The following is a 12,082-nucleotide window of genomic DNA, read 5'->3' on the forward strand; positions in this document are numbered from 1 at the left end:
AGGATGAATCAAAGATAAATGTTTCTATGTAATGTCTGTGCGTTAGTATGTATGAGTGTGTGTGTGTGTGTGTGTGTGTGTGTGTGTGTGTGTGTGTGTGTGTGTGTGTGTGTGTGTGTGTGTGTGTGTGTGTGTGTGTGAAAAAAGAAAAGGCTTTGTAAGTACAGTGGATATTTCTGCAAGAACGGTTAGAATTCTAGCATAAATTCCCCAGTAAGAAACGTACAAGTCTTTATGACTGTACAAGGACAGGAAAAATCCTAATTTTTTTGTAGTCCACGTTTTTCATGTTTTTTTTTTTTTTGATTTACTGGAATCTTCTTTTTATTTCTGTGTTTGTTTTGTAAATGATCGATGTGGATCAGGATTTTATTTCCATTAACAAGTCATAAACTAGACCCTAAATGGAACAGAAGTCCATTTCTCATTTTTAATGCAAGAGCAAAAAAAAAAAAAAAGAAAAAGTTAAATATGCCTGTAAAGTTGTAAGGATGGATCCCAGAGTTGCAGTTTATTCATCTGCTTAATTAGCATAGTTGTCTGGGCTAGCCTTCTTAGGCCTGTGGGTGAATTTACAGGGGAGACTTCAGGTAGTATTTATACAGATGGAAATCATGGAGGAGTGGTATCAGCCAGAAAATGAAGAAACTCCTCCTCCTATCTTGCAGTAAAAGTAGAACAGTCCTTTTTGTAAGAGGAGTGTCGGCCATTTTTATTGGAATGTAGAGAAGAAACTGAAAAAAATGTGGTGGTGCAGCAGTAGCATTGTTGCCTCACAGCAAAGGTTCTCCCGTTCACTTCTCGGCTGGAGCACCTTCTGTGTGGAGTCTGCATGTCCTCCCTGCGGTCGAGTGACGTTTATAAAGACATGCAGGTAGGTGCATGCGTAAATGGGTGTGCCTTCTTTGAAGGTTGGGCGTAGGGCTGGCAACTTGGCACCGTAAATATCCACTGCCAATCATTAGCAGGTCGGAGTTCCCCTATGGCGACCCCTACATGGGAAAAGCCAAAAGAGTTTAACAAAGCACTGAACAGTGTATCAGAAGCTTGACAGATGTGATCTGAGAAGTCAGTTCCCAAAGAGCTAGAGAACAGCAGTAACAAGAAGCCAGTCTTCTGAGCAGAAGCGAGTAGAGGTAAGTGACTTGAGATTGGTAGACTCTTGCATCTGGATATACAAACCAACAAAAGTAAAATGCAATAGAAAGAATTGGAAGATGAGCTCAATTCAAGCTGAGACGCAGGAGGGTATGATGTATTCTGTGGATGTATATGAGAAAGTGTCTGAGTTTGTCAGTGGAGAAATATATTTAACATTGAGATACCTAGATGAGGTTAGGATTTACTACACTACTGTTTTGTGATACTATAGTAAAGCCATTTTTACTAAAGAAGCTGAGAACACTATTTCATATTGAGAATATTTGATGTAAGCTTTGAAGGCTAAATGTATTTAAAAAGGTAAAGATTGTTTTGTGGGGACAGGAATATAAAGAGACTACCGACGTTACTAGGAATAATGTGACACAAAATAGATATGGCTTTATTACTGAAAGATTGTGCTGAACAGATCGGGGAAATAAAAAAATGTTTTGAGAAGATTGAATCATGATCTGGAGAAGGAAAATGGAAGAAATGCTAAACAGCATAAACTAATTGTGTATTGACATTGTACCCTACATTGCTAAAGAAAGCTTGATTATATGATAAGCAGGTTAGCCAAAGAATATTTTTTCTTTTTCTTATATGCAATTACTGGGCCTATACAAAGACTGTGTAATCTGAGTCACTGTAAGGGATGTGGGAAAAAAAAGGCACTGCATCAGTAAATGTGTTGCAATACGTATTAACTGTCATTAAGACGGGCATTTTGTCTGACTGTGTAATATACAAAAGGGTGATGTGAATACTAAAATGGATGAAGAAGGTAGATAAAAGAATAATGTAAACAGAAGAAGGGGAAAACAAGAAGTAGAAGCAGGCCTCTCAGATATAGGTTCATAGGTGTATACTAGGCTAATGGCCCTGGAGCCTTTACAAGCCTAGACCATAGGATTACCCTGGCATTGTGCCACCCGCCCTTAGTTCCCAGTGCATCTGTTGAGTAAAGCGACTGGAGTGATCCCCGGGGTGAATTTTCTATTTCCCATTCACTCATCAAGATTTCTCTTGAAGAGGGTCAGTGAGATGCTCTGCTTGACATGTATGGGAAGTGTATTCCATAGCATGGGCAGTCTCTGGGTTATGAACCTGTCCCTCCAGCATGTTTTGTTGATTGTGGTAATGAGGTTGAGGTCTCTGCAGCATGTGGTGGGGAGGGATCATGATTTCTTCAGATGTAGCATTTCTAACAGAGCTGGGTCAGACACGGTTTTGTAAGTACAAGCAGAGATCGCCTCTAAGTAGGTGATATGAGACAGAGAATAGTTGGAGTTTTTTAGTCTGTCCATATAGGACAAATGTTTAAGGCCTAGGATCCTCTTTGTGAGGTACTTTTGTGGCCTCTCCAGTTGTTGCAGGTGTTTAGTGAGGTACATGCCAAATGGAGCATTGTACTCAATGATTGTCCTAATGAGGGAGGAGTAGAGGGAGACAATGACTTCTTTCTTCCTGAATGCAAAATCCTTAGTAATGAGATGTGCCACATAGAAGGACTTTCTGAACACAGTGGCAATGTGGAGGTCAAAAGAGAGGTAGCTGTCAACCTGGGTTCTCAGATGTCTTTTAATGCCTTCTGTGTTCAGTGGACTACCATCGATGTGGTAATTCGTGGGAACCGGGTTTTTCCCAAAGGGGATGACAGCACATTTTTTGGCATTGAGCTTAAGGCCATGGTTCTAACACCAGTCGTTGGTCTCAGTGAGGCCTTTCTGAAGGATATCAACATCACTTGGGAGTTAATAATAGCTCCCAACTCACAATCGTCTGCAAACTTTGTCAGCCAGAGTCCCTTCATGTTGGCCTGGACATCAGAAAAGTAGATACCAAACAGGAGAGGACCCAGGACCGAACCCTGTGGGACTAGTCTGACTTGGAGTCAGCTACTTTTACACTGTGGGTTCTACCTGTGAGCCAGTTTGCAACCCACCTAGTGATATAGGGGTTGATGCCTAGCTTAGTGAGTTTTTCTATGATTCCTGAGTGGGAAATGGTATCAAAGGCCTTGGCCAGATCAAGGTAGGCTTTATGAACCACCTTACCTTCATCCACAGCTCTGGTGACTAACTCAAAGAAGTTGACCAAGTTGAGCAGGCATGATCTACCCTTCACAAAAACCAAACTGTGTGGGATCCAGAGTTTGGAGATTCCCTATATCCTTGTTTATTAGGTCCATGATGATGCGTTCCATAGCATTGCATATCAGACTTGTCAGGCTAATGGGGTGATAGTCCCCAGGGTCTGTAGTCGCTCCTCCTTTGTGGAGAGGGATGACTGTAGCAGTGCAACATTTGGTAGGGACAAAGCCTGAGGTGAGGCTGTGATTGAACAGGGCACACAGGTGAGGTGCCAGTTCAGTCTATAGTTCATGTAGATCACAGCCAGGGATATTGTCAGGTCCCATAGAAGCTGTATTCTTGGCCTTGGACAGTGCTGTTTTAACCTGTGCAGCAGTAATAATGGGTGCCTGGCAATCTACTGGTATTGGGACTGGTCCCTTGGCGGGGGGGGGGGGGGGTAAAGTTGGCACTGAATCTGTCGGCCAGTATATTGGCAATATCTGTTGGCTTGGTATAGGAGGTACCATTGTGCAGTAGCTCAGAGCAAATCTGGGTATTGCCGTGGAGATTCTTTGCAAAACTATAGAAGGCGTTGTGGTTGTCTTTACCATCTGCTGCAATTCTGTTTTTGTAGCTAGCTTTAGAGGACTTGATGAGGGATCTCAACTATTGAGGCTGATAAGGGAGGTTTTTCCAGTCTTGGGACTTGACCTTATTCTGCATCAGTTTCCTCCTTCTGTTGTAGAGTTTGTTTATGGCAGGGGACCATCAATTGGCTTGTTTATGGCAGGGGACCATCAATTGGCTTCCTTTTTTGGAGGAGAGCATCTTGGTTCTATTGGGTATGGCGAGATACATTCATTTGTGTACGTGTTCATACAGTGCATTGATGTATGATTCAGAGGTCATGCAACTGATCTCCATTTGCATGGGTGCAGTGAAGTTAGCCACCTCTGTTTTTAGGAGCCAAAAGTTAGCTTTGGAGAAGTTTTTCATGGTGGTTACCTTTGCGGGAGGGGGTGTGGATTTCCAAGGTGATTAGTTTGTGGTTGGATCTAACCAGGGAGGAGTTGACTATTGGTGTAGAGCAATGGTTGCCCATGTTGGTAATGGCCAGGTCAAGGATGTTGCTACTTCTAGTGGGGGTAAGAACAAGCTGGTCCAGGGCATTGGAATTAATGAATTCCAGGAAACGTTGGGCAAGTGTATTGGTACATGAGTAGTTTTCCCAATTAATGGAGTGGTAGTTGAAGTCACCCAGTATGAGAGTGTTAGGATGGACCTTAATATTCTCCAGGGTGCATAGGAACATAGAGTGTGAGTCTTGTGACATGGTTGGGGACCAATAGCAGGCTATGATCTGAATCGCTGTCTTACCCAATGTTAGCTGCACCTGAAGTATCTCAGATGCGTTATGTTGGGCTACCAATCTAGAGGTGTGTGCATCCTTTATGAATATGGAAACACCACCACCTTTGGAGCTTCGGTCCAAGTTCTAGTAGTCCAAGTTCTGGTAGTGCATGGGGTGCTTTCTGCTGCCTTGAACCAGGTCTCTGTTATGGCACAAAAGTCAGTGTTCTCCATTTTAAGGAGTGCTTCAAGCAAGTGCATTTTGAGATTTAGACTTCTAGCATTGAGCAGCTTGACCCACAGATTGCATTTCTCTGTAGTTGTTACAGTGGTAATTTGGTCTTTAGAACACTGCCTAAAAAAGGCACTATAGGGGTGGCAAAAGCCTTGGCCCAGGGGTGGCAGATGCAGGTCATCTTTGGCAAAGCATCGAGGTCTGTCAATCATGTCATCTCAAGCAGACAGATACTGGATCCCCTTTAGAATGACACCAGAAACTTACCCAATTGTTGAAATCAGTCCTTTTCTGCTTGTACTGTGGTACTGTTCTGGGTGATGATAGTATGCTGTTTATGGCTGGGGTCATACCCTCCTGGGCTACATAATCTGAGAGCTCCTCAAGGTTTCTTTTCATGTAGTCCAGGGAGGTACGTCTCAGGTCATTTACATTCACTTGTACAATGACAGTGTCATATTTGTACCTGTTGTTGAGGGACCTGAGTGCATGCGTTATGTGGCGGATCCTAGTGCCTGACAGGCAGCTGACTGTTACTTTCTCCTTATTCAACCTAGTGAGTGGGACATCAGTGTGCCTTACTATTGAGTCAACTATGACTAGTGTGTTGGGCATGCTGTTTTGCTTAGGGGCTTTGGTTGAGTGGCACACTGTTTAGGAAAGTTATGTGTCTTGTGATTAGTGTTGTGTTGTGGTGGTTGAGTGCATTTCTGCCTTGGAGGTCTCTGCTGTTTGGGTAGATTTTTACTGCGAGCCTCCACGAAGGTGGGTGTGCGGTTTGTGTTTTTATGTAAAGGCAGTGCTGGTGTGTGTTCTTGAGGAACAAACCAAAAGCCACGCAGGGTAGACAGAGTGCACGGATTATACCAAATCAGTCCATACTGTAAAAAAGTAATCCAGCACAAGGAGAAGTAAAAATAAAGGCTTTATTGTGGCAACTCCATGTAGAATAACAAGCAAACCGGTTTTGGCTGAGAATTCAAGCCTTCTTCAGTGCAACAAGTGTTCTTGAGGGCCATGTGTTCCATGTGGTGTGGTGCAAGTGTTGACCTTCTCCTCTTGACCAGCTATTCTGGTCTTGGCTGGAGAGTGCGTGGCTTCCAATTTGGATATATAAATGCATCACTCACAAGTCTGAGTGTTGGAAGGTAAGAGGAGAGGGTTGTCAGTGTACATGAGGCAGTTGCTACATTGCCTCAGGATGCCCAAGTTCGCCAGGTTAATAGGAGAAAGCACAGGGGACTGACCTTTAGACATGCATGGAGGGTTGGGCATTAATAAATACTGGAGCTGGTTCCTTGTAGAACGTTTAGTACTGGTAGCACTTTTGTGTGCTACAATAATTGCTACAAGAAGGAACAGCGAATGAGCAAAAGAAAAAAGGAACAGTGGAAAGAAGGAACTATCATAATAAAGAATGATTACATAGTGTTTAGTGGTAATTTGAATTGTATTAAGAATGAAAACAGGAGAATGGGAGTTTTGGAGGAGGTTAGAAAGCAGACAGAATATTTGTTTACAGGATAACCGACTTATTGAGAAGAAAGAGGGAGGTGGTAGAGGTTATGTGGGCGGGAGTAGTATATCTAACGTACAGGATATGGTAATGTTCAGGTATAGCAGTAATGGTAAAGAAAATGTTCACATTAGAAAAGTGAGGTTATGATGGCTTCAAGGGAGTATTATTACTGGCATTTTATGCTTCAAGCAGAAAGGATAAGAGAGGTGAATATGTCTGTGTCTACAAATACATGCAGAGAGCAAAGAATCATTCAAGCTATTAGGCATTAGCTTTTTGACAAGTAGAATTGTTTGGTGACTTGTTGATTAGAAGGTGGAACAGAGGACTGGAAATAGATTTGGAAGGAAAATAATGAGCCAGCCAGAAATTAGATGTTTGTTTGATAATGGAAGTTTATGTATCAGTAAAGTAAAAGTTCTAAAGATGTCATGAAGGTGAAGATAGAGGATATGTGTGGATGAACTTATTTGTAGTTATATATGTAAACGTGTGTGTGTGTGTGTGTGTGTGTGTGTGTGTGTGTGTGTGTGTGTGTGTGTGTGTGTGTGTGTGTGTGTGTGTGTGTGTGTGTGTATATATTTATACCTTTATATTTATGTATGTGTTAAAGGATTCTTTGCTGCATGCATTTCATTGGGTGCTGGAATGTTAGTGATTTTTGTTGGCAGTGTAATTGGTTGAAGTACGTAATGGTCTAACTTTAGCAGATCGACCATTACGTAATTCAGAGGTTTCCCTTTTCTGAGAGGTTGTGCAACACTGCAGTTAATATATTTAATTTCCAGGATTGTGAAGATGAAGCCTCCCACAAAAAGGTTGGCGTTTTTGTCTTAGTTGTGATGTTCACAAATGTAACCAACTGGTTTACATTTCAGATTACTTTTTAAATGATTTAGGGGATGGTAAATGAAGCTTGCTGATGAGTTCATTCAATGTTTTGTGCTTTTATGTAGTATATATAAATATGTATAAAATGTCACTTTGGAGAGATTTCAGGAAGATGGATGGAGTGTACAAGTGTATCATAAAAGAATTAAATACCCCATTTAGGAATAAATGAGGAAAAAACTATAGGCCTCGGAAGGAATGAGAAGAGAGCTGATAATCAATATAGGACAAAACAGTGTTAGGAAGAGTCTGGAAGTGATGAAAGCTGGGTAGAAGGTTGGAAGAAGATGATAACTGGAATTGAAAGTAGTTTTGCATCGTGAAAAAAGATTTACTGTATGTTGTGCAAAAAATTAATGCTTTATAAAATTTTTATTTGGCTTGGTGTTACATGGGAAGTTAGAAAACTAAATAATGTTTGTTTTAAGGCTAAATGATGTAATTGGTTTAACAATATTAAATGGGGTGGTTAAAGAAAGGAGAAGGAAGGTGGTGTCATGATGCTCTAGACATTTTTCTTTCTTTTCTTTGTCAATATTTATTTTGTTTGCGATAAAATGATGGATGATGGGGATGCAAAGCTGACAGGTGATTTTGAAAGTTCATCTTGGCAACACTGGCAGTTTAGAAATAGAGGAAAAAAAGAATGATATGATGTGTCACCAGTGAGTAAGAAGACAATGTATGAAGACTGAAAGCTGTCCAAGAATGCTCCTTGGATAAAGAGGGGGAAAATTAGAACTGTGGGCAGTGCATTACTGGACAGAAGGAAGGAATGAAATCAGCAGTAGAAAGATTGGGATACTATGTAAATTGTACTTCTAGAGTTTTACTTCCACGGCCTCTGCTGAAAACGGGCTTGCACCCAGACGGACTATCCCGGTAAACAAATGTAAAAAATAAATAATATTTCATTTGGTGGCTAGATTACTGCAACTTTATTTTTTCATTGGTGTATTTTTTCTGTTATTTATTGCTGAGGCCTTTTCATATAAAAGCAGGAAGACTGCTGTTGAACTCTTTGCCCTTTTGTTTTCTTCCTATCTGATGTCATAAACACTACTTTCACATCATTGTTACTCATTCATGTACAAATTGTGGTGCAATAAAACTATGATTTTGAGAGATATAGGAAAGGCAGATTGATTGCAGAAAAAATACATTCATGCATATCCAATTAAGTAACTGAGAGGAAACACTTTGTTGGCTGATAATAATAAAAAGAGTGAATGATCGTATGTGTGCTCTTACACTGACGTCGTTGGTGTGGAGAAGTCAATAGAGGTCACATGACCAAAATACATTCATGCATATCCACTTAAGTAACTGAGAGGAAACACTTTGTTGGCTGATAATAATAAAAAGAGTGAATGATCGAATGTGTGCTCTTACACTGACGTCGTTGGTGTGGAGAAGTCAATAGAGGTCACATGACCATGTGCTTTATAATAAAGGAAGAAGCGAGGGTTGTTCCCCTCTTCCGTTTTTAACCAGATTGATTGCCTTCACGTGTGTTTGTTTTCCTCTGTAAATGTATGTCTAACCCGACTTTCTTACCCTTAAGATGATACCGCCAACAGGTTATGGGTCCAGGAGGAAAGTAGGAAGCAGTTGGTGCAGACTATGTTTTGACAGAGATGAGAAGAATTACGAGTTGTGGGAGAAGTTGTTTCAGGGGCACCTGCGTTTGCTAGGGCTGAAAGATACCACTTTGTGAAATATGCAGCAAGACGCAGAAGATGAGAATGAGGAGAAAGGCGATGACAATGCTGAAAAAAGGAGGCATATGCAGAACTAATACAGTTTTTAGACGACAAAAGTTTGTCCCTCGTCATGAGAGAGACCTCAGACGGTAGAGAAGTGCTTCAGATCCTGAGAGACCATTATGCTGAGAAAGGGAAGCCAAGGGTAATTAGCCTATACACCGAATTAACAAGCCTCCAGAAGGCCATCAGTGAAAGTGTCACGGACTGTATTATTAGGGCTGAGATGGCCATTACGGCACTTAGAAATGCTGGGGAGAAGCTCAGTGATGGATTACTAATTGCGATGATCCTAAAAGGGTTGCCTGAAACTTTTAAACCATTTTCAGTACACATCATGCAAGATGATGATAAGTTGGGCTTTGGTGAGTTCAAAACAAGATTGAGAAGCTATGAACATACCGAGAAATTAAATGCCAATGTAAGTAATGATAATGTGATGAAAGCAAGTGGCCTTGGGGAAAGAGTAAAAGCAGAGATTATATGCTATGGTTGTGGCCAAAAGGGACATAAGGCACAATAATGCCGGAGAGAATATAAAGGCCAGAGACAGTGTAGTAGTTTGTTTAAAAACTCTAGCCACAGGGACAGTAACTGTAGACAAAAGAAGAAAGATAATGTGAAATAAGCAACTGAAGTGGATGATCACACATTTGTCTTCAGAATAAGCGAGCATCAAATTTGTGAGTTAAAACAGAAGGGATTAATGGTGGACACTGGCGCCACGTCACACATAATTAACGACCTGAAAAAGTTTAAATGTTTTGATGCAACTTACCAACTGGAGGAACACATTGTGGAATTAGCTGATGGAACGAGAACCTGTGGGGCCGCACAAAAGAGAGGTAATGCAGAGGTATGGCTGCTAGACACAGAGGGTCACAAAGTAAAGGTAATGATGACTCGGGCACTGTATATCCCGACATATCCACAAAGCATTTTTTCTGTTAAGGCAGCAACGTCCAAGGGGGCCTCAATCAACTTTAAACAAGGCCAGGACCAACTCATCTATAAAAGCAGCACCAAGTTTGACATAATTGAGCGTGATAGACTCTATTATTTAGACACATATAAAAACGGCACCAGGTTTGACATAAGTGAGTGTGATAGACTCTATTATTTAGACACATATGATGAAGAAAACGATAGTGAGATACATTATGATGCATCTCAGAGCTGTCATGACATTCAAGCATGGCATAAATGAGGTACATTATGAAAATTTTTGAGAAATTTGGTATGTCTAATTGTAAAGTAAGAAGTACCTCTTCTGAACAAAAAACAAACTTTGAGGGTGACAGTGAATTTACTGATCCAAGAAAATAAATGTTATTTATGTTAGCATAAAGAATTGGGTCTGCCCCACACGCCTTGAAATATGTTATGACAAGCACGAGACCTGATCTTAGCTGAATTGTAAGCAAACTTTCAGAATATTTGTCACAACCGAGTGAATCTCATTTAACACTAGCCAAACATGTGTTAAGATACTTAAAAGGTACATTGGACAGAGAGCTGTGTTACAAGAAAAGTGAAGGGAAACTTCAGCTTGTAGCATACAGTGATGCAGATTGGGCAACAGATCAAAACAATAGACACAGTACAACAGGTTATTGCTTTAGCCTCAATAGAGACGGGCCTATTATTTTGTGGAAATCAAAGAAGTAACAAACGGTAGCTTTACCTACATGTGAGGCAGAGTACATGGCATTAGCAGCAACAACACAGGAGAGTTTGTACCTTGTGCGGCTGTTGAGTGGAATGAATGGAGAGTGCAAGTATGTGCCAGTAACAATATCTGAGGACAACCAAGGAGCAATCGCTTTGTCGAAGAATCCAGTAAGCCGACAGAGATGTAAACATGTTGACATTAAGTATCATTTTGTCAGGTCAGCACTTAATGATGACAAAATAAGCATTGAATATTGCCCGATAACGGACATGGTTGCAGATGTCTTTACTAAACCTGCTACGAAATCGAAGATTGAAAAGTTCATGTGTTACATATTTGGAATGTGAAGGAAAAGTTATCCAAGAATATGTTCTTAAAATGTATTTGTATACAGCGTAAGAGCAAGTGGGGGTGTTGGCTGATAATAATAAAAAGAGTGAATGATCGTATGTGTGCTCTTACACTGACGTCGTTGGTGTGGAAAGGTCAAGAAAGGTCACATGACCATGTACTTTATAATAAAGGAGGAAGCGAGGGTTGTTCCCCTCTTCCATTTTTAACCAGATTGATTGCCTTCACATGTGTTTATTTTCCTCTGTAAATGCATGTCTAACCCGACTTTCTTACCCTTAAAATGATACCGCCAACACACTTATAAACAAGAATTTTAAGGCAAGCAGATGTTTGTAGTTTTACATTTTCCTAACTGACTTTGAAATGTTAGTAAATTGATGTTTGCTGCCTGCCTCCGAAAGTGTGAATAACAATAATTTTAATATGAACATGCAGGGAATTAAACAGATAAACTAATGCACCTTTAATAATGACTAGGTCATGATACTTGCTTAAGTGACAAATTTGACAATATGAGTTAAGTCTGTTAGGTTAAACTGGCTGTGTTTGACTTGAGCTGCTTTAAAACAGTAAGGCTGTAAAATCCTGAGTGAGTGATTGGAAGTCCCCCCCACCACACACACCATTCTAGGAACTTCTTTATTTACCTTTAGTAAATGTAATAAGTTGCACAAGTGCAAAAAAAAAGGTACAGTGAATGCAGTGCGTGGCATTTCGTGTTTTGATATGTTCAGGTGTCAGTATTACAAGTATGGTCAGAGCATATGATGCTGAGCAAACCAAGTTAATGTAGTCATGTCATCTTTTTTAATCTCTTGACCAAACTCAACAGGTTAAAAGGGTCAAGTTGTGTGTCTTTTAGGGTATAACAGAATCATTTATCATTAATCTGATTTTCTTTTTTCAGTGAATGGGGTATACATTTTATTTCAGATGTCACAGAATATGGACATTTTCATAGTAATATTGGGCTAGGCAATGTCAGGAGCCTATGTAACTGACGGAATTACCTGCATATTGTATTTAAGGACATAACAGAAAACATGGGAAAATGCATTGGGCAAGGGAAGGACTGGGAGG

Source organism: Protopterus annectens, chromosome 1.part0 (assembly GCF_019279795.1).
Source record: "Protopterus annectens isolate FY-2018-M chromosome 1.part0, PAN1.0, whole genome shotgun sequence".
In the NCBI taxonomy this organism is placed as follows: domain Eukaryota; kingdom Metazoa; phylum Chordata; order Ceratodontiformes; family Protopteridae; genus Protopterus; species Protopterus annectens.